We start from the raw sequence: 22,447 nt of genomic DNA on the forward strand, positions 1-22,447 counted from the left end.
ACCGGAGCGCAGTGACCCGAGCTCATACCAGGCTGAGGCCCTGTGGTGTCAGGAACAGAACCGGCACCGGAGCGCAGTGACCCGAGCTCATACCAGGCTGAGGCCCTGCGGTGTCAGGAGCAGAACCGGCACCGGAGCGCAGTGACCCGAGCTCATACCAGGCTGAGGCCCTGTGGTGTCAGGAACAGAACCGGCACCGGAGCGCAGTGACCCGAGCTCATACCAGGCTGAGGCCCTGCGGTGTCAGGAGCAGAACCGGCACCGGAGCGCAGTGACCCGAGCTCATACCAGGCTGAGGCCCTGCGGTGTCAGGAGCAGAACCGGCACCGGAGCGCAGTGACCCGAGCTCATACCAGGCTGAGGCCCTGCGGTGTCAGGAGCAGAACCGGCACCGGACCGCAGTGACCCGAGCTCATACCAGGCTGAGGCCCTGCGGTGTCAGGAGCAGAACCGGCACCGGACCGCAGTGACCCGAGCTCATACCAGGCTGAGGCCCTGCGGTGTCAGGAGCAGAACCGGCACCGGACCGCAGTGACCCGAGCTCATACCAGGCTGAGGCCCTGCGGTGTCAGGAGCAGAACCGGCACCGGAGCGCAGTGACCCGAGCTCATACCAGGCTGAGGCCCTGCGGTGTCAGGAGCAGAACCGGCACCGGACCGCAGTGACCCGAGCTCATACCAGGCTGAGGCCCTGCGGTGTCAGGAGCAGAACCGGCACCGGACCGCAGTGACCCGAGCTCATACCAGGCTGAGGCCCTGCGGTGTCAGGAGCAGAACCGGCACCGGACCGCAGTGACCCGAGCTCATACCAGGCTGAGGCCCTGCGGTGTCAGGAGCAGAACCGGCACCGGAGCGCAGTGACCCGAGCTCATACCAGGCTGAGGCCCTGCGGTGTCAGGAGCAGAACCGGCACCGGAGCGCACTCTCTCAGCTCATGCTGAAACTACAGCCAGACCAGCACAGCACTATCTGGCCCAACCAAATTATTAAATTACAAAAACAAAATTACATTACCTATTGGAAAGATGCTACTAAATCACAAAAGAAGATGGAACTCTATTTACACCTGAAAAGAGATTATACACCAGCAGAATACCTGAGCTGTGTGAAAGAGCATAAAGTGAGAAAGACCCTGACCAAGTACAGGCTGAGTGACCACAGTCTGGCTGTAGAGAGAGGTGTGTGTGTGTGTGTGTGTGTGTGTGTGTCTGTCTGTGTGTGTGTGTGTGTGACCACAGTCTGGCTGTAGAGAGTGGTGTGTGTGTGTGTGTGTGTGTGTGACCACAGTCTGGCTGTAGAGAGAGGCCGGCACAGGCAGAGATGGCAGCCGAGAGAGCAGAGGCTGTGTTCACTGTGCTCTGAGAGAGAGGTGGAGACAGAGGAACACTTCCTGATACACTGTGATCACTATCACAGTATTAGATCAGACTATTTCACTAGATTCCAACAACTAGAACCAAATTTTATGGCACTACCAAATTCAGAAAAATTAAAGCATATTCTGGGAGAGAACTCCAGCTCAATCACAACAGCAGCAAAATATGTGACGGCCTGCCACAAACTCAGAGAGTCAGCCAGTGGACAAAACTAAAGTCAGAATCATTCTCATCTTGTCTGAATGTTGGTACAAATGTACATAGGTGTTTTTTTTTTTTTTTATATATATAAATGTATTCATGCATTTGTTTACTGATTGATTGATTTATTGAATTTATTGATTATTTGTGTATGTAATGTCCATTTATGTAATGGCCAATGCTTTGGCAATACTTTACAAGTCATGCCAATAAAGCTCATTTGAATTTGAATTTGAATTTGAGAGAGAGAGAGAGAGAGAGAGAGAGAGAGAGAGAGAGAGAGAGAGAGAGAGAGAGAGAGAGAGAGTGTGTGTGAGAGAGAATTAGAAATAGATAGAGAGTGTGTGTGAGAGAATTAGAAATAGAGAGAGTGTGTGTGAGAGAGAGAGAGAGAGAGAGTGAGTGAGTGTGAGAGGGAGAGAGAGAGAGAGAGAGAGAGAGAGAGAGAGAGAGAGAGAGAGAGAGAGGTAGTAAGAGGAGTATAGGAGTGGCTCTTAAGAGAGCCGTTGGTTTTCTTATAAAGAGATACAGGTGGAGGTAACAGGGAAGGATGGTGGGTAAAACAGGAGCTGTTGGACAAAGGAAAACAAAAACACAGTTAATTCTCTTGCAGCAAGGCTTCCTGGATTTGCCATATTATAGATGCAGAACTGTAACAACATAAAGAAGATAACTGTGATTCTGTTATTGCACAATGCATATTCAGCATGTAAACTGCATTCATGAACAGAAGCAGTGTGTCGTGATATATGAGGTGGTGAATGCATCATTAATATGCTAAATGTGAATACATTTTCATGACCTCTAAAATAATTGGTGATTTGTGCTCTCGATGCGCCTGTAATTAGTCGTGTGTATGGTTACCGTAGTAAAACCATTGTTCATTTTTAAAGGACTGCCACTGTTGTACCCCAATAGCTAAAACTTTTGCACATTTTCTTCTGACAGATTTATTAACAACAATTACAGAACATAACACAATCCATTTGAACTTTAACGATCAATCCAAATAAACTGAATTGCACAAACTAAGGGTGTCACGATTCTCCAAATCCTCTATTCGATTACATTTTCGATTCTAAAGTCACGGTTCGATTCGATTCTCGATAAAAAAATGTATACACTTCAGCCGCGTCCAAATTGGCGCGCTCGAGGTTGGCAGGGCGCCAAGCATGCAGGTTCGTGCAGTTGCCGCAGCACAGCCAATCAGCTCGCCCAGACGAGCTATGATGCTCTCGCTGTGCAGCTGCAATGAGAAATTTGCAATTTTACCTATTACAGGCATTCAGGCAAGCCGAGCTGACGTGACATATGGGGCGTAGCAGCATCGACGATTCCATTTTTTGATTCGATAATTCAACGTGACACCCTTAGCACAAACTAGCATAATTATAGTAAATGTTACATATGCGCTACTTTTCAAAAGTTTGGGGTCGGTAAGATGTTTAATGTTGAAAGAAGTCTAATCTGCTCACCAAGGCTGCATTTATTTGACCAAAAATGCAGTAAATCTTTGAAAAAACAAATATTGTGAAATATTATTGCAATTTAAAACAGGCGATCTGTTTTCCATTTAATATGTTAAAATGTAATTTACTCCTGTGATCAAAGCTGAATTTTCAGCATCATAATTATTAGGACAGCATTTAACATTACATGAAATATATATATTTGTGTAACAATGCAAAAGCCTTTACTGTCACGTTTAATCAATTTAATGCATACTTTCTGAATAAAATAAATTTGTGCTAAATAAATAAAGTTGCTGGTTTAAAAAAAACACCTTAGGATATTTTTTATGTGTGGATAGATCCTTTAGAATAGATACAACATCAGGATCGATATTTCAGGATCGAAATCCGCGCATATAATAATAATAATAATAATAATAATAATAATTAATAATAATAATAATAATTCATTACATTTATATAGCGCTTTTCTCGGCACTCAAAGCACTTTACATGGAAGGGGGGAATCTCCTCAACCACCACCAATGTGCAGCATCCACTTGGATGATGCGACGGCAGCCATATTGCGCCAGAACGCCCACCACACACCAGGTTACTGGTGGAGAGGAGACAGTGATGAAGCCAATCAGTATATGGGGATGATTAGGAGGCCATGATGGACAGAGGCCAAGGGACAAATTTGGCCAGGATGCCGGGGTTACACCCCTACTCTTTCGAAAGACATCCTGGGATTTTTAATGACCACAGAGAGTCAGGACCTCGGTTTAACGTCTCTTCCGAAGGACGGTGCTCTTTGACAGTATAGTGTCCCCGTCACTACACTGGGGTGTTAGGACCCACACAGACCACAGGGTGAGCGCCCCCTGCTGGCCTCACTAACACCTCTTCCAGCAGCAACCTGGTTTTCTCAGGAGGTCTCCCATCCAGGTACTAACCAGGCTCAGCCCTGCTTAGCTTCAGTGGGCAACCAGTCTTGGGCTACAGGGTGACATGGCTGCTGTATCATCATCATCATCATCATCATCATCATCATCATCATCAACATCAACATCAACAACATCATCATCATCATCATCAACATCATCATCATCAACATCAACAACATCATCATCATCATCAACATCATCATCAACAACAACATCATCATCATCATCAACATCATCATCATCATCATCAACATCATCAACATCAACAACATCATCATCATCATCATCATCATCAACAACATCATCATCATCATCATCATCATCATCATCATCATCATCAACAACATCATCATCATCATCAACATCAACATCATCATCATCATCATCAACAAGCAGCGGGGTTTATCAAAAGTTACTTCCCATCGACCATAACAACTTTTTATAATGTTAATATAACATAATATGCAGTCACTGCAGCTTTCTGTGATTAATAATTAGCCAATTAATATCTATTTCCATTAATGTTATTGACCACGGTAACGTTAACAGCACCATAGATTAAAAATCTCCACAGTACACACACACACACACACACACACACAAATATAACGTTAGGCTACAGCAACGTTAGGATTTCTTAAATGACAGAATAATAAAAATATGTGGCTTTGACCGACCTGACGCGGGAATTTTGGAGAATGCAATATATCGCTTCTCTCTTTGGTCCGTGGGGAGTTGTTGGCATTGAGGAAATCATCGCCCCCTGCTGGTACTCAACCTTCATCATGCGTGTCATTTTCACGCCTAGAGGAGGCAAAGCGTAACACTGACACGCATCCGCTAGTGGACCAGCGTGTGTATTACACGCTTTAGCGTGATACGTGTCCCCCACCATTCTACACTTCTAACAGCACAGACGCAGCCTAACCGAGGACAATGTTAAAATGATGCTGATTGACAAATTCAACAGCAGAGACTCAAAATAAGCTCCAAACTCCACACACATTCAGTAGCTTTTCTGATGGCAAATGACTTTTTCTGATGTTAAATCACTACCGATAGTAAATTACTATTTTATTTAAATATATTTTTATGTATTTATTGAACTGTTCTGTAATTGATTGTCACACCGGTATTTATTTATTTATTTAAAAGTCATTTATAGCTTTTAAAAGTAGTTAATTACTTCATTTACTTAGGTAGGTATTTATTAAGCTCATAATATAATATAATATAATATAATATAATATAATATAATATAATATAATATAATATAATATAATATAATATAATATAAAGAGAATGTTTGCTGTAACTGATCTTCTCTATATTATATAATATAATATAATACAATATAAAGAGAATGTTTGCTGTAACTGATCTTTTCTATAATATAATATAATATAAAGAGAAAGTTTGCTGTAACGGATCTCCTCTATATAATATAATATAATATAATATAATATAATATAATATAATATAATATAATATAATATAATAAAGAGAATGTTTGCTTGTTTGCTGTAAGTGAATGTGTTGCTGTGGTAACGGACTCCCGCTCGGTGGGTGGGGGAGGGGCGGCGGCCGTATGAAGGTATTTTTGGTGCAAAACTACTGAACACATGTGAGAGTGGAATTTGTAGCTGTAGAGCATACCCACACATGTGTATCAATAAAGTCACACACAAGTCACATAATTTTTTTTTAGGAGTTGTAAACTTGTAGATTTTTTTTCCTCTCCTACAAACACAACACAACAGTTACACCTTCACACATTCTTCACTGCAGGTGCACAAATCCTATTCTACGAGTCACACATGAAGAAACTCATACGCTCACATTTTTTGTACAGTTGCTGCAGTAAATATGGTGCAAAACGCATTCACACACCCGTATCAAAAATGTGAAGTCACGGACAAATTTTGCACACCCGCAAATTAATATGTGAATCCATACAATGAGAGTTGCACACTTGTAGAACATCTGGTCACAAATGCATTACTTTTCTTGGATAGTTTTCTAACATAATCGCAAGTCCAATTACTACAACTGCTTGAATCTGCTGCTACGAGTCTCAAACGCAGATTTTTCGCCTTCAAATGACAAGTTCCGCGCGCTCTCACTTTTGCACCATATACTCCGTGAAATGTGGAGCAAAAGTGATTTGTGCATCTGTGAGGCAGCGGCAGGCCCTGTTCAGAGAGCAGAGAATTTCGGCCAATCAGAAGAGCTCGTTTGAGCCGTCGGCGCGCGACCGAGAAAGCGGAAAAAAACCGTCACCATCTTCCCGCACTGGCGATGTGAAGGACCAATAAAGGTATGCTTTTTTCTTATCTTCCCCCTGCAATCATTCACCGTTATACATTTGTTTAAGTAGTTTTAATATGTGCGCTGGTCGTCTAAGTTGGTAATCATTGTTTCTTAGTTGGGTTAGCCTTTATTGTTTCACGAAATGTAAGTTACACTAACGCTAATGCTAGCCTATCTGTACTGTTAAGTTTGCTATTCAATCGTCTCATAATTAAAGATACTCTCATATTAAACGATGTATTCCTTATATTCTCTTCTGCTTTACCTTCTAGAAAAATGACAGAACAGGGTGGGTCTTCGCAGGTCAGTATCATATCACATCAAATGTGTACAGTGTTTTTCTTTCTTTTGGTTTGGTTTGTTTTTGGTGGATGATAACATGTAACGTTATAGGAATACCATAGTAAAGTAAAGGTATTTTATTTGCCCAGTAGGCATAATTAGAAGCTGCAGTGAGTCACAGAGCAGGTTAATTAACATTCTATAAAGCCAATGCGATTTAAAGCATGTTTTAAATCCAAAATTACTGCAAATTGGTGTGTTCCATGAAATATAAAATCACTATTTACATAGTTTAATAATAGTTAGTTCACTCCCATGTGCCCTGCAGTGTCCCAAATCAGCTGACCTGCAACAGATGCTTAACCACTTAGAAACCGGCGCTTCCTCACAAAACTAAGCTAGACTGAGTGCAATAATGTTTGGTCATATTTATCAATGTTTCTCTGTGCCATGACTATAACATAATTCCAGTACTTTTATTTCAGGTTCGATTTATGCAAAACTTATAAATTATTATAGTCCAGTCATGTTTGTTTTAATAATTGTTTATTGGCATAAATGTATCATTTAGGCAGCCAACATTGTTGAGATGCTAGAAGGATTGTTTTTTTAATATAGTTTTGTTCTCTCTAGGAAATGCTACTCAGTCATTTACTTGACAGGCTCTACATCCGACTATCAAGTTGCCTTGCTCGTGCCCCTCTGGATGTAGATTATTTGGAGTTTGTATGTTCACAGGAGCTTGTTGTACTCAGTGCAGTGTCAAGCCAACTTCAGATCCCTCAAGCAGTGTGTGATGCCCTTACGGAGTTACATCACCTAGTCTCTGAGCAAAATGACAAGGAAACATGTATAACAGTTTCCCTGGAGAGGGGAAATAGTGGCCGCCCCAGAGTTATAATATCCGAGGAATATGTGGCTGAGCTTCTTAGTATGGGCCTATCTGTGAAGTGCATTGCCAATTTTGTAGGGGTTTCTAGGTGGACGCTGCAGAGACGTATGAGTGATTGGGGATTATCTGTGAGGGGTCTGTACAGTGACCTAACTGATGATGAACTTGACGTTCTGGTATCAGACATTCACTCCAGCAACCCACACGCCGGGTATCGAATGATGTTGGGACTGCTGCAGGCTCGGGGACATCGAGTTCAGTGGCGGAGGGTCCGTGCATCAATGCACAGAGTTGACACTGCAGGGATTGTATCAAGAATGTCAGAGTTGCGCTGTGTGGTACGCAGGACATACTCTGTCCCAGGCCCCAGATCACTGATGCATATCGACACAAACCACAAACTTATAAGGTTGGTTGTGTTTTTCAAACAAATCTATTGCAGGGCTAGTTCTATATAAAAGTAAGGTTATGGATGTTTATACACTTTTTTCACTTTCTCTATTAAGGTACAATATGGTGATATTTGGAGGAATTGATGGCTTCTCCAGGAAGGTACTGATAATTATTTGATGCAGGCCTTTTTTTTGCAGTATATCTTAACAGTAGCATAACAATTACTTAACCCCTTAACTTGCACCCCCTTTTTCACATAGACATGAAAAGTAGCCTATCTAAACTTAAATGGTTGAAATTCAAGCATTCTTTGGGATATAGACATATGGTTGGTCTTGTTTTTAAGAAGATATTTGGCAGATAATTGTAGAAGTGGAATATATTATGAAAGTGAAAAATAAATAGAAAATATACAATGTAAAAACATAATTTTTTATAATAAAATATATATTTTACAAAATATGTTTGACTCTAAAACTGAAAATCAAAGCCAAATATCTGAACAAATTTGAGGTTGATATCTCAAAAAATGAGCTTTCAGTGAGATTTTGTTTGGGCGCAGTACCAATTTTTTTCACTAGATGACATCCAAGCTCCATTACTGACCATATAAGGGTGCCTCCATTGCCATATATGGGTTGTGCAATCTGAACCATATATTTCCATAATTTTCATACAATTTATGAAGTAGATATCCTATTCATAAGTAGTATGGGCAGTTTGGAAGTATTTGATTTGAACTTAACCTCTAATAAACGCATAACGTATGTGCGTTATAGCTCACCGCATCACAAATGGAGAATATATATCTTTTTTTTTCTTTACATTTAAAACATTTTCAGACATGTTTTTCTCCAAATTTTTTATAAATGTTATCTTTTAAACTCTTAAAACAAACTCAAGTTTTTTACCAATCTTTCATGATTTCAAAATAAAGGTCTGAACATGCCCTATGAGTATGAAAATATTCTTGTTGCAAATTGATAAATTACTGCTCTGTAATTTGTTTTGAAAATCAGACTAGAGATTGTAAGCTTTCAAATGATATATATATATATACAGTGCAATGCATAAGTGAATACACCCATGCTAAAGTTGACTAAAAAGAGGAATAAAAAATCATATTTTGGAAATTGAACTTAATGCCTTAATTTAAAAAATTAGGAAAAATCCAACCTTTAAGGACACCAATTTTCTTTGTGAATGAATAATGTATTGTATATAAATAAATGTTCTTCCTTAAAATACATGGTGCATAAGTGAGTACACCCCTATGTTAAATTCCCATAGAGGCAGGCAGAGTTTTATTTTTAAGTATTTAAAGTGACCACCCGTCCCGCGTAGCGCGTGCGCGCACAGCGTTTGAAGCCCAATTCACGCGTCACGCAAATTGAGACCGTGTCACGCATAATCTATGCTTGCTCAAAAAAAAGTTGGTCGCTCTATATACTCGAGCCCCAAGCCGACAAACGAACATTACTTGACATTTCAGCACGCTACTGTTGCCACACAAACCCCTCAGTTGAACTGCTGACTAGGTTGTCAACTTTTTCGTTGTTGTCATGACAGCACGCGCATACCAGACACACTGGGAAGGAACTTTTAGATGCGCGCTGTCCAATTCGAAAAATTCGAGAAAGAGACTGTCTGAGAGGCAACGCCATCATCAATTAAAAAGAGAAGGTGTGAGTACAAGAAACAAGAATGGGGAAATGAATATTTGTGGATGAAAGGTGTTGAGGGGGATACCGAGAGGGCTTTTTGTGACCTTTGCAAAACGTCCTTCTCAATCGGACATGGAGAGAGGGGAATTCGAGGTCAATCGTATTTTTTTTTTAAATACTTTTTTTTAATTGTTCCTGTGGTGTTGAGCAACTACAATTCCTGTTAATCCTATACATTTATATTATAATTTATTAATTTATTTAAAGTAAAAAATAAATAAAATTAAATAGTAAATCTTAAGTGGAAGTACATCTGTCAATTCATTGAATGTTCAAAATATTATGAGTCTTTATTTAGAAAAAAACACACATTGGTTGGCCTATTCATGAGCATACATCAAAAATTACACGTTTAGGAGAATAGGGCATTATTAATACTATGCAAGGTGGTATGTGCTAGAAATGGGTAAACCACTATCAGTGAGTCTGCCAGTGGGGCACCGCCGTGCCAGGCAGTGTCCCACATTGTCCCTCAGAAACATACCCATTGTCCCCCCTTGGGCTTATTAGCAGGTGGTCACCCTAGCGTGACGTCATGCGCGTTCAGTTGCAGTGTTGCAGTTTCGCTTGTCGCCAGAGGGGGCATAGTGTACATGTTTTTCCTATGATGTCTGACATGTTTGTATAACTGAGTAAATACACTTTGTTGATGTGACTTCACAAGTAGGACAAAACAAGTGCTCAGCATGGCAGAGGGGCAGATCTTATAATTATTTTATTTCTTCATGCGTTGTACACAAACAGGCAATGCACCTTCTCAATAGGTGTCTATAAACCACCGCCAATAAGAAATATTCAAAATCAAAATGCAGAGAATTTTTTTAATGAACATAATAACTTAAGTTTCTCCATAAGGTACCTTTACAAAATCCTAATATTAAAGGAAATTGTGTGTGTGTGTGGGATGAGTGGGGTGGGTGGGGGTAGTTGTTTAACACTAAAAGTGGAAAGCACTAGAAGGGACATTACATAGGAAAAAGAATATCAGTATGCAATTAACCTGTTTTCATAAACTGACGCAAGTACCCCATAATTCTGCATTTTATGTCAATTGAGTACCCACTGTCATCTCCATCATCCTCCAACCCTCCTTCCTCAGGCCATTTGATGTGGTCTAGAATAACCTAAGAACACAAGATGATTATGACAACTATACACATTCTATCATCACTTGCAGGTTTCATTCTTTTGTGGCTTAGTATGTGTTGTGTCCCATTTATTTGCATTTCTAACTGCTCCAATAACAACAAAACATATTCCTTGATACTAAGATACATACCACAGTTACAAAAATTGTCAGATGGCACTTTTTCCGATTAAAATTACTGTTGGACAAAAAGTGGAATACCTCAGCACTGCATTCAGCCATTGACTGCTGTGGAAAAACCGATGACACTGTGTCAGGTCGTGATTCCCTCAATCCCTGCTTGAACTGCTTCAGCTGGCGTGCGTTTCGTCCAAGAACCTCAAAATATCAGAAGGATAAAATAGTATTTTTCCTGCCAAGAATTTTTTTTCCCTTTTACTATGCTTAACTATGTTATTTTGTTTCAAAGTATTCTGCACTGTCTAAAATGATTTAATCTGTCACATACAGATTAAATAATTACAGTCTGTTGTTGCTATCTTAAGTATGGAGCTTGGAGAGAGTGTTTCATAAATTTACTCATAAATTACTGCACTGGAGATGCTGGTAAAGGGTTAGAGACACCATTAAGCCCTTTTCAGTTGCATTCAAACTATGAGAAAAAGTCCAATTACCACTAGGTCTGGAAAAGTAAGGAATGTACATTCAAAAAAAGAACAAAGCATGTCTGAAATATGAAAATGTTCAGTTAGATGGGACAAATACTTTACACACCCAAATGACCCAATCCTTCATATATTCTTTAATGCTGGAACTTTGGACTTACTGCATGTTGAAGCAGATTGTGAAGAAGCCAAGTCCTGTTGGTTTCTGTTAATACAGGGAGATCCAATGCCAGTGCCAACTCATTTACAGCTGCCCTCTGATCCTCAGTTAGTCCACAGCATTGGTTCTTGGATGCTTCATCTTCAAAAAGCTTTCAAATCAATATGAGACCCATCACAATTACATATCAATTATATCACTTAATACAGAGCAGTCTAAATTATTTTTACAATGATAGCTTTGTTTTGGCTTATATTATGGAATGCAACATATTTGACGTTCTTAGTAGAAGAGACTGGTCAAGCTTTAATTTTAAGGTACATTCATATCTGGTGAACTGTGTTCGAATTATGAACCTTTTAAAACATTTACCCACTTAACAGTGTCCCAGAGTAAGTGATCAATCATCTGATGCCTGATGTTTGGCTAGTTGTGTTTAATATTAGTTTATATGAAAAAGTCTAGGTTTGATTCCGTATGTGGTGCTTACATTTGGAATTTGTTGCAGTTGTAACCAAGTCCAGGGTTCCTACAAATTCATACAAAAATCCGTACTTTTCCGGACTCAAATTTGCAAACCACTCTGAACATTTTTCAGACCATATTTAACATAAACAGTTCTAATTAGGGCCCAAGCCCTGAAAGGGCGAAGGCCCTATTGTTTCCGGTAGGATTATTTATTATTATTATTATTATTATTAGGGCCCAAGCCCTGAAAGGGCGAAGGCCCTATTGTTTTCGTTAGGATTATTATTATTAATAATAAAAAAAAAAAAGGGCGAAGGCCCTATTGTTTCCGGTAGGATTATTTATTATTATTATTATTAGGGCCCAAGCCCTGAAGGGGCGAAGGCCCTATTGTTTTCGTTAGGATTATTATTATTAGGGCCCAAGCCCTGAAGGGGCGAAGGCCCTATTGTTTTCGTTAGGATTATTATTATTATTATTAGGGCCCAAGCCCTGAAAGGGCGAAGGCCCTATTGTTTTCGGTAGGATTATTATTATTAGGGCCCAAGCCCTGAAAGGGCGAAGGCCCTATTGTTTTCGGTAGGATTATTATTATTATTATTATTATTATTATTTTTCTTACGACTATTCAGGCATTTTTGGGGCTCTTAACATGCTCAAAAACTCTTGAAACTTTGCACACGAGTCAGAACCCGCGGCCATCAGGGCCGGGCTGAAGCTGGTACCCGGGCGTGGCAGGGAGGCTCAACAGCGCCCCCTGGAACGGGGTCCGAAAACTTGGTCCATAAATCAAACACGCTTGCATGTAATAATATGAAACTCGGAACACATATAGATCTCATCGGGCCGCACAACTTTCATGCTCTAAGTTTTACGCCAGCCCAACAGGAAGTCGACTATTTAGGGTTGTTTGGAAATGCATGCTTAGGAATTTGAAACACTTCTCTTAGGGAATTCACCCGGTCAGCACCAAACTCGGTGTGCATGAAGTCAAGACATTGAGGATGAAAAATTGCCAGGGGATTTTTGATATCTCGAACGGTTTGGCTGTGGCGAGGAAACGAATTTATGGCGAATAATGGGACACAGGAAGTGTATTATAACTTCTGCATACATTGACTGATCTTGATAAAACTTCAGCAGAGTGTTCTTGCTCAGAGGCTGATCACATTGATGTGACTATTGTGAGTCAAAGTTATAGCGCCACCAACTGGCAGCAGGAAGTGTGTCACTTTCAAAATGCTTTGAAATCACCCTCTTATTTTAACCCGATTTGCTTCAAACTTTTTGTGAATAATGTGGACACACGGCAGATGTAGACCTGTGAAAGGTTTATTGATATCTTAGATACTGTTGCCGTGGCAACGCATCAAACTTTAATATTCTTTTTTGATGCTTTTGAGACTCTTAACATACTTGAAATTGCATGAAACTCGACAGACACATCACATTTATTAGCCAGTAGACATGTGCAAAGTTTCAGAAACGGGCGTGGTGAGGGGCTCAGTAGCGCCACCTTTAGTCAAAAATGGGGGCTTAGTTTTACATAGAGTCACTAAACTCGCTATGTATATTGTTCTCATTAAACCGGACAACTTTCTAATTCACACTTATTAGCTGAGAGCAACAGGAAGTCAGATATTTTGGTTTGAATGTGATTTTTTGGAGAATTTTCTCTCTCTCTCTCTCTCTGTCTCTGTGTGTGTGAGGGGTGGGAGGGAATTTCCAATTGATTTCAGTGTGTTTCAAGGTTTCAGGGGCTTTTGGGGCCCTTAACGTGCTCGAAAACTCTTGAAACTTTGCACACAGGTCAGAACCTGCGGCCATCAGGGCCGGGCTGAAGCTGGTACCCGGGCGTGGCAGGGGGGCTCAACAGCGCCCCCTGGAACGGGATCCAAACACTTGTCCATAAATCAAACACACTTGCATGTAATGATATGAAACTCGGTACACATATAGATCACATCGGGCCGAACAACTTTCGTGCTCTAAGTTTTACACCAGCCCAACAGGAAGTCGGCAATTATGGGTTGTTTGGAGAACGCTTGCTGTGGAATTTGAAACACTTCTCCTAGAGAATTAATTAAATCGCCACCAAACTCGGTGTGCATGAAGTCAAGACATTGAGGATGCTAAATTGCGGACGGATTTTTGATATCTCGAACGCTTTGGTCGTGGTGAGGAAATGCATTTATTGCGAGAAAAGAGAAACACGAAGTGGTATAACTTCAGCATACATTAACTGATCTTGATGAAACTTCAGCAGTGTGTTCGTGGTAAGAGGCCGATCAGATGGATGTAACTATTGTGAGTCAAAGTTATAGCGCCACCAACTGGCAGCAGGAAGTGTGTCACTTTCAAAATGTTTTTGACAAAAGTGGGGGGGTTAGGTTTACCCACAATTACAAAAATCAGTAAGTATATTGGTCTCATCGAGCTGGACAACTTTCTAATTTGCAGTCATTAGCTTGGACCAACAGGAAGTCAGATATTTTGGTTTGAATGTGGATTTATTTGCAAATTCAGCCTCTGCTTTTTACCCACTCCTGCTAAGTGTTTTTTTTTTTATTCACACCAAACTTTTTCAACATGATGAAAATACATTAAAGATGCTAAATTGAGAACGGATATTGAATATCTCAAACGGTTTTGACATGGCGAGGGATTAAAATAATGTCAAAAAAGGAATCAGAAAACATCTCATATATTCTTAAAATTTAATTATACACCATTTATTTTTATATAAAATTATACAAATATTAGAACTAAACCTATTTTATTCTGTTTTTGCAATTCAAGAAGTATGAAAAAGTTAAAAACAGGCTATTTAGTGCTATTTGTTTCAACAAAAAAGCAAACATAGGGCTATACTGCCCTCTTGTGTCCAAAAGGATATCAAAATAGTATATAAAACGTTTTACTAGGTAGGCCTATTGTATTTAAATATAAATTTATTAGGTATATGACTGTGAGGATATTTTCCCATCGGTTAAGCGACGTGTGACACGAGCGGGTGCTTTTAAATCGCTAATATAAAAGTGAAAGTAAAAAAACGGACGTCCGCACGGACATTGATAATGGTGCACGTTGGAAAGAATGATACTTTTAAACATAACACTAAACCGCCATTAGGTGTCGCCAGGCGACCATCTTAATGAGCGAGTCATTGATTCATTCGTTCAAACGATTCATTCCAATGACTGAGTCATTCATGATTGAGACAGATGTTTATGGATTGACCATTGAATCTTTGAGTCAAGCGATTCGTTTCAAAATGCTGAATCATTCAGTAATGAGAAAACAAGTTGCTGTGATCTTTGTTTAACTATTTTTGCTGCTGAAACAGAACAAAAACAGTCAATATTGCATCTAAAATGTAAGTGACTTAATTGTAACTGTTTATTAACCTGTTGTATGAAATCAATGTCACAGTTTCAATTGTGATTGTATTCAGGAAATAGTTGCCTACTCGTCAAGTGAGGTTGCTTAACTCTATCATATGTTATAAAATATATAAAAACTCCATATTTGTAATTTTTATAGTCAGTATGTTGTTAACTGGGTTGCTTTTTTGTGTGCTGCGCTCATTTATTTACAATTCTCCTGGAGAAGCAGCATGAGCCTCAGCAGTGCAACCTTGTTACCATTGATCAGTAATACATTTATTATTAACTGCTGATTGCAACTTAAAATGAATGTAATGAAATTAGAATAATCTCTCGTTTTAGTGATTAAGTTATTAATAACTTATTAATAAATTGATAAGTTATTTTTTTGTTATTGACGTTCTAATCAGGCTATACTTTGGTCGGGCAAGTAAAATTCTCTTTCAGGTAGGCCTATTGTATTTATATATAAATATATTAGGGATGTGACTGTGATAAAAATTTTCCCACCGGTTAATCGACATGTGACACCGCTGAGGGCTTTTAAATCGCTAACTATAGTATACTATATACTAGTAAAATACAGACGTCCGCACAGACATTGATAATGGTGCGGAGTAGAGCGAGCATTTTCAATGTATTCCTATGGATGTAGGAATTAACTAAAACATTTTATTTATGTTTTTGTGTCCACTGTTCAACCGCAACCGCGTCACACACACATTCCAGAATTGCAATCTTGACATTCATTATAGCCCTAATACAATATAATAATAAAAATAGTCAACCTAACATAAACGAATTACACTGCTCTGTTTAAATAGTCAGTAGTACAATCTGTACCATTCACAGTAAGCAGAGCTCCACTGTGATGTTTCCAAGCACATTTTTGCGCGCGTGAAGAGGATGATTTTTTCCATCGATATTGGAACACGAGTGAAGTACAAAGCCTATAATAAAGAATAGTTTAGCATCCAAATACATCGCAAAAAAAATATATAAATATACATCGCAAAATAAAATATATATATGTGTGTGTGTGTGTGTATATATATATATATATATATATATATATATATATATATATATAAATATAGCTGCGAGCAGCGATGGAGGGCCAAAGCCGGTGGCACCGCCATCCCCGGTGCCTTTAGGTAACTAAAGGCACCGGGGTGGCGGTGCCACCGGCTTGGGCCCGCAATCGCTGCTCGCAGCTATATTTATTATTATTTTTCTTACGACTATTCAGGCATTTTTGGGGCTCTTAACATGCTCAAAAACTCTTGAAACTTTGCACACGAGTCAGAACCCGCGGCCATCAGGGCCGGGCTGAAGCTGGTACCCGGGCGTGGCAGGGAGGCTCAACAGCGCCCCCTGGAACGGGGTCCGAAAACTTGGTCCATAAATCAAACACGCTTGCATGTAATAATATGAAACTCGGAACACATATAGATCTCATCGGGCCGCACAACTTTCATGCTCTAAGTTTTACGCCAGCCCAACAGGAAGTCGACTATTTAGGGTTGTTTGGAAATGCATGCTTAGGAATTTGAAACACTTCTCTTAGGGAATTCACCCGGTCAGCACCAAACTCGGTGTGCATGAAGTCAAGACATTGAGGATGAAAAATTGCCAGGGGATTTTTGATATCTCGAACGGTTTGGCTGTGGCGAGGAAACGAATTTATGGCGAATAATGGGACACAGGAAGTGTATTATAACTTCTGCATACATTGACTGATCTTGATAAAACTTCAGCAGAGTGTTCTTGCTCAGAGGCTGATCACATTGATGTGACTATTGTGAGTCAAAGTTATAGCGCCACCAACTGGCAGCAGGAAGTGTGTCACTTTCAAAATGCTTTGAAATCACCCTCTTATTTTAACCCGATTTGCTTCAAACTTTATGTGAATAATGTGGACACACGGCAGATGTAGACCTGTGAAAGGTTTATTGATATCTTAGATACTGTTGCCGTGGCAACGCATCAAACTTTAATATTCTTTTTTGATGCTTTTGAGACTCTTAACATACTTGAAATTGCATGAAACTCGACAGACACATCACATTTATTAGCCAGTAGACATGTGCAAAGTTTCAGAAACGGGCGTGGTGAGGGGCTCAGTAGCGCCACCTTTAGTCAAAAATGGGGGCTTAGTTTTACATAGAGTCACTAAACTCGCTATGTATATTGTTCTCATTAAACCGGACAACTTTCTAATTCACACTTATTAGCTGAGAGCAACAGGAAGTCAGATATTTTGGTTTGAATGTGATTTTTTGGAGAATTTTCTCTCTCTCTCTCTCTCTGTCTCTGTGTGTGTGAGGGGTGGGAGGGAATTTCCAATTGATTTCAGTGTGTTTCAAGGTTTCAGGGGCTTTTGGGGCCCTTAACGTGCTCGAAAACTCTTGAAACTTTGCACACAGGTCAGAACCTGCGGCCATCAGGGCCGGGCTGAAGCTGGTACCCGGGCGTGGCAGGGGGGCTCAACAGCGCCCCCTGGAACGGGATCCGAACACTTGTCCATAAATCAAACACACTTGCATGTAATGATATGAAACTCGGTACACATATAGATCACATCGGGCTGAACAACTTTCGTGCTCTAAGTTTTACGCCAGCCCAACAGGAAGTCGGCAATTATGGGTTGTTTGGAGAACGCTTGCTGTGGAATGCGAAGTACTCCTCCTAGAGAATTCATCCAATCCCCACCAAACTCGGTGTGCATGAAGTCAGGACATTGAGGATTCTAAATTGCGGACGGATTTTTGATATCTCGAACGGTTTGGCCGTGGCGAGGAAACGAATTTATGGCGAGAAAAGAGAAACACGAAGTGGTATAACTTCTGCATACATTAACGGATCTTGATGAAACTTCACCAGTGTGTTCGTGGTAAGAGGCCGATCAGATGGATGTAACTATTGTGAGTCAAAGTTATAGCGCCACCAACTGGCAGCAGGAAGTGTGTCACTTTCAAAATGCTTTTGACAAAAGTGGGGGGGTTAGTTTTACCCACAGTTTTAAAAATCAGTACGTACATTGGTCTCATCGAGCCGGACAACTTTCTAATATACAGTTATTAGCTCTGAACAAAAGAAAGTCAGATATTTTGGTTTGAATGTGGATTTATTTGCAAATTCAGCCTCTGAATTTTTACCCACTCCTGCTAAGTGGTTTATTTATTCACATCAAACTTTTTCAACATGATGAAAATACATTAAAGATGCTAAATTGTGAACGGATATTAAATATTTCAAACGGTTTTGACATGGCGAGGGATTAAAATAATGTCAAAAAAGGAATCAGAAAACATCTCATATATTCTTAAAATTTAATTATACACCATTTATTTTTATATAAAATTATACAAATATTAGAACTAAACCTATTTTATTCTGTTTTTGCAATTCAAAAAGTATGAAAAAGTTAAAAACAGGCTATTTAGTGCTATTTGTTTCAACAAAAAAGCAAACATAGGGCTATACTGCCCTCTTGTGTCCAAAAGGATATCAAAATAGTATATAAAACGTTTTACTAGGTAGGCCTATTGTATTTAAATATAAATTTATTAGGTATATGACTGTGAGGATATTTTCCCATCGGTTAAGCGACGTGTGACACGAGCGGGTGCTTTTAAATCGCTAATATAAAAGTGAAAGTAAAAAAACGGACGTCCGCACGGACATTGATAATGGTGCACGTTGGAAAGAATGATACTTTTAAACATAACACTAAACCGCCGTTAGGTGTCGCCAGGCGACCATCTTAATGAGCGAGTCATTGATTCATTCGTTCAAACGATTCATTCCAATGACTGAGTCATTCATGATTGAGACAGATGTTTATGGATTGACCATTGAATCTTTGAGTCAAGCGATTCGTTTCAAAATGCTGAATCATTCAGTAATGAGAAAACAAGTTGCTGTGATCTTTGTTTAACTATTTTTGCTGCTGAAACAGAACAAAAACAGTCAATATTGCATCTAAAATGTAAGTGACTTAATTGTAACTGTTTATTAACCTGTTGTATGAAATCAATGTCACAGTTTCAATCGTGATTGTATTCAGGAAATAGTTGCCTACTCGTCAAGTGAGGTTGCTTAACTCTATCATATGTTATAAAATATATAAAAACTCCATATTTGTAATTTTTATAGTCAGTATGTTGTTAACTGGGTTGCTTTTTTGTGTGCTGCGCTCATTGGTTTACAATTCTCCTGGAGAAGCAGCATGAGCCTCAGCAGTGCAACCTTGTTACCATTGATCAGTAATACATTTATTATTAACTGCTGATTGCAACTTAAAATGAATGTAATGAAATTAGAATAATCTCTCGTTTTAGTGATTCCCAAGTTATTTTTTTGTTATTGACGTTCTAATCAGGCTATACTTTGGTCGGGCAAGTAAAATTCTCTTTCAGGTAGGCCTATTGAATTTATATATAAATATATTAGGGATGTGACTGTGATAAAATTTTCCCACCGGTTAATCGACATGTGACACCGCTGAGGGCTTTTAAATCGCTAACTATAGTATACTATATACTAGTAAAATACAGACGTCCGCACAGACATTGATAATGGTGCGGAGTAGAGCGAGCATTTTCAATGTATTCCTATGGATGTAGGAATTAACTAAAACATTTTATTTATGTTTTTGTGTCCACTGTTCAACCGCAACCGCGTCACACACACATTCCAGAATTGCAATCTTTACATTCATTATAGCCCTAATACAATATAATAATAAAAATAGTCAACCTAACATAAACGAATTACACTGCTCTGTTTAAATAGTCAGTAGTACAATCTGTACCATTCACAGTAAGCAGAGCTCCACTGTGATGTTTCCAAGAACATTTTTGCGCGTGTGAAGAGGATGATTTTTTCCATCGATATTGGAACACGAGTGAAGTACAAAGCCTATAATAAAGAATAGTTTAGCATCCAAATACATCGCAAAAATTGAAACATTTTGATTCTAATGAGAGGGTTACGTGAGACCAACACTGCTTACTTTCGTTTTTATTTTTACATTAAATTTAAAGGATTTGTTGTGGAATATTTTGAGTGTATCATAAAATCAGAATAAGGTAAGACAAGTAATATTTTCTGTCTTATATATATATATATATATATATATATATATATATATATATATATATATATATATATATATATATATTTATATACACACACACACACACACACACACACATATATATATATATATATATATATATATATGTGTGTGTGTGTGTGTGTGTGTGTATGTATATATATATATATATATATATATATATATATATATATATATATATATAAATATAGCTGCGAGCAGCGATGGAGGGCCAAAGCCGGTGGCACCGCCATCCCCGGTGCCTTTAGGTAACTAAAGGCACCGGGGTTGCGGTGCCACCGGCTTGGGCCCGTAATCGCTGCTCGCAGCTATATTTATTATTGTTCTTCAAGGGTTCGGGGGCTTTTGGGGCCTTTAACGTGCTCAAAAACTCATGAAACTTTGCACGCAGGTCAGAACCCGCGGCCATTAGGGCCGGGCTGAAGCTGGTACCCGGGCGTGGCAGGGGGGCTCAACAGCGCCCCCTAGAACACAATCTTAAATCTTGGACACATACAAGAACGTATTAGTATGAAACTCGGTACACATATAGATCTCATCGGGCCGAACAACTTTCGCGCTCTAAGTTATTAGCTCTGCCCAACAGGAAGTCAGCTATTATGGGTTGTTTGAAAAACGCATGCTGTGGAATTTAATGTACTCCTCCTAGGGAATTGATCCGATCCACACCAAACTCGGTCAGCATGAAGTCAAGATATTGAGGATGCTAAATTGCGGACGGATTTTTGATATCTCGAACGGTTTGGCCGTGGCGATGAAACGAATTTATAGCGAGAAAAGATAAACAGGAAGTGTGTTATAACTTCTGCATACATTAACTGATCTTGATGAAACTTCCGCAGTGTGTTCGTTGTAAGAGGCCGATCACATGGATGTGACTATTGTGAGTCAAAGTTATAGCGCCACCAACTGGCAGCAGGAAGTGTGTCACTTTCAAAATGCTTTGAAATCACCCTCTTATTTTTACCCGATTTGCTTCAAACTTTATGTGTATAATGTAGACACACGGCAGATGTAGACCTGTGAAAGGTTTATTGATATCTTAAATACTGTTGCCGTGGCAACGCATCAAACTTTAATATTCTTTTCAGATGCTTTTGAGACTCTTAACATACTTGAAATTGGATGAAACTCGACAGACACATCACATTTATTAGCCGGTAGACATGTGCAAAGTTTCAGAAACGGGCGTGGTGAGGGGCTCAGTAGCGCCACCTTTAGTCAAAAATGGGGGCTTAGTTTTAAGTAGAGTCACAAAAATCGTTATGTATATTGTTCTCATCAAGCCGGACAACTTTCTAATTTATAGTCATAAGCTGTGACCAACAGGAAGTGAGATATTTTGGTTTGAATGTGATTTTTTGTAGAATTCTCTCCCTCTCTCTCTCTGCCTCTGCGTCTCTGTGTGTGTGAGGGGTGGGGGGATTTGTCTTTTGAGTGAGATTTGTTTAAAATTCCTGTTTTTCAAGGTTTCAGGGGCTTTTGGGGCCTTTAACGTGCTCGAAAACTCTTGAAACTTTGCACGCAGGTCAGAACCCGCGGCCATTAGGGCCGGACTGAAGCTGGTACCCGTATGTTGTTAACTGGGTTGCTTTTTTTGTGTGCTGCGCTCATTTGTTTACAATTCTCCTGGAGAAGCAGCATGAGCCTCAGCAGTGCAACCTTGTTACCATTGATCAGTAATACATTTATTATTAACTGCTGATTGCAACTTAAAATGAATGTAATGAAATTAGAATAATCTCTCGTTTTAGTGATTCCCAAGTTATTTTTTTTGTTATTGACGTTCTAATCAGGCTATACTCTGGTCGGGCAAGTAAAATTCTCTTTCAGGTAGGCCTATTGTATTTATATATAAATATATTAGGGATGTGACTGTGATAAAATTTTCCCACCGGTTAATCGACGTGTGACACCGCTGAGCGCTTTTAAATCGCTAACAGACGTCCGCACAGACATGGTGCGG

At 39.4% G+C, this 22,447-nt stretch overlaps 1 protein-coding gene and 1 long non-coding RNA gene across 2 annotated transcripts in view; one reads left to right on the forward strand and one right to left on the reverse strand.

Moving 5' to 3' along the window:
- LOC311292519 (uncharacterized protein) overlaps positions 1–22,447 on the forward strand; it is a 679,077-nt gene that overhangs the window by 315,217 nt on the left and 341,413 nt on the right. The gene's annotated exons all lie outside the window — the stretch shown is intronic.
- Positions 10,511–11,580, reverse strand: LOC311292582. Its single transcript, XR_014627757.1, has 3 exons — positions 11,489–11,580; positions 10,924–11,040; positions 10,511–10,699 (listed from the first exon to the last, which is right to left on the reverse strand). It is a non-coding gene; the product is annotated as an uncharacterized lncRNA (long non-coding RNA).

This window comes from Rutilus rutilus (assembly GCF_951802725.1).
Source record: "Rutilus rutilus genome assembly, chromosome: 6".
Lineage (NCBI taxonomy): Eukaryota > Metazoa > Chordata > Actinopteri > Cypriniformes > Leuciscidae > Rutilus > Rutilus rutilus.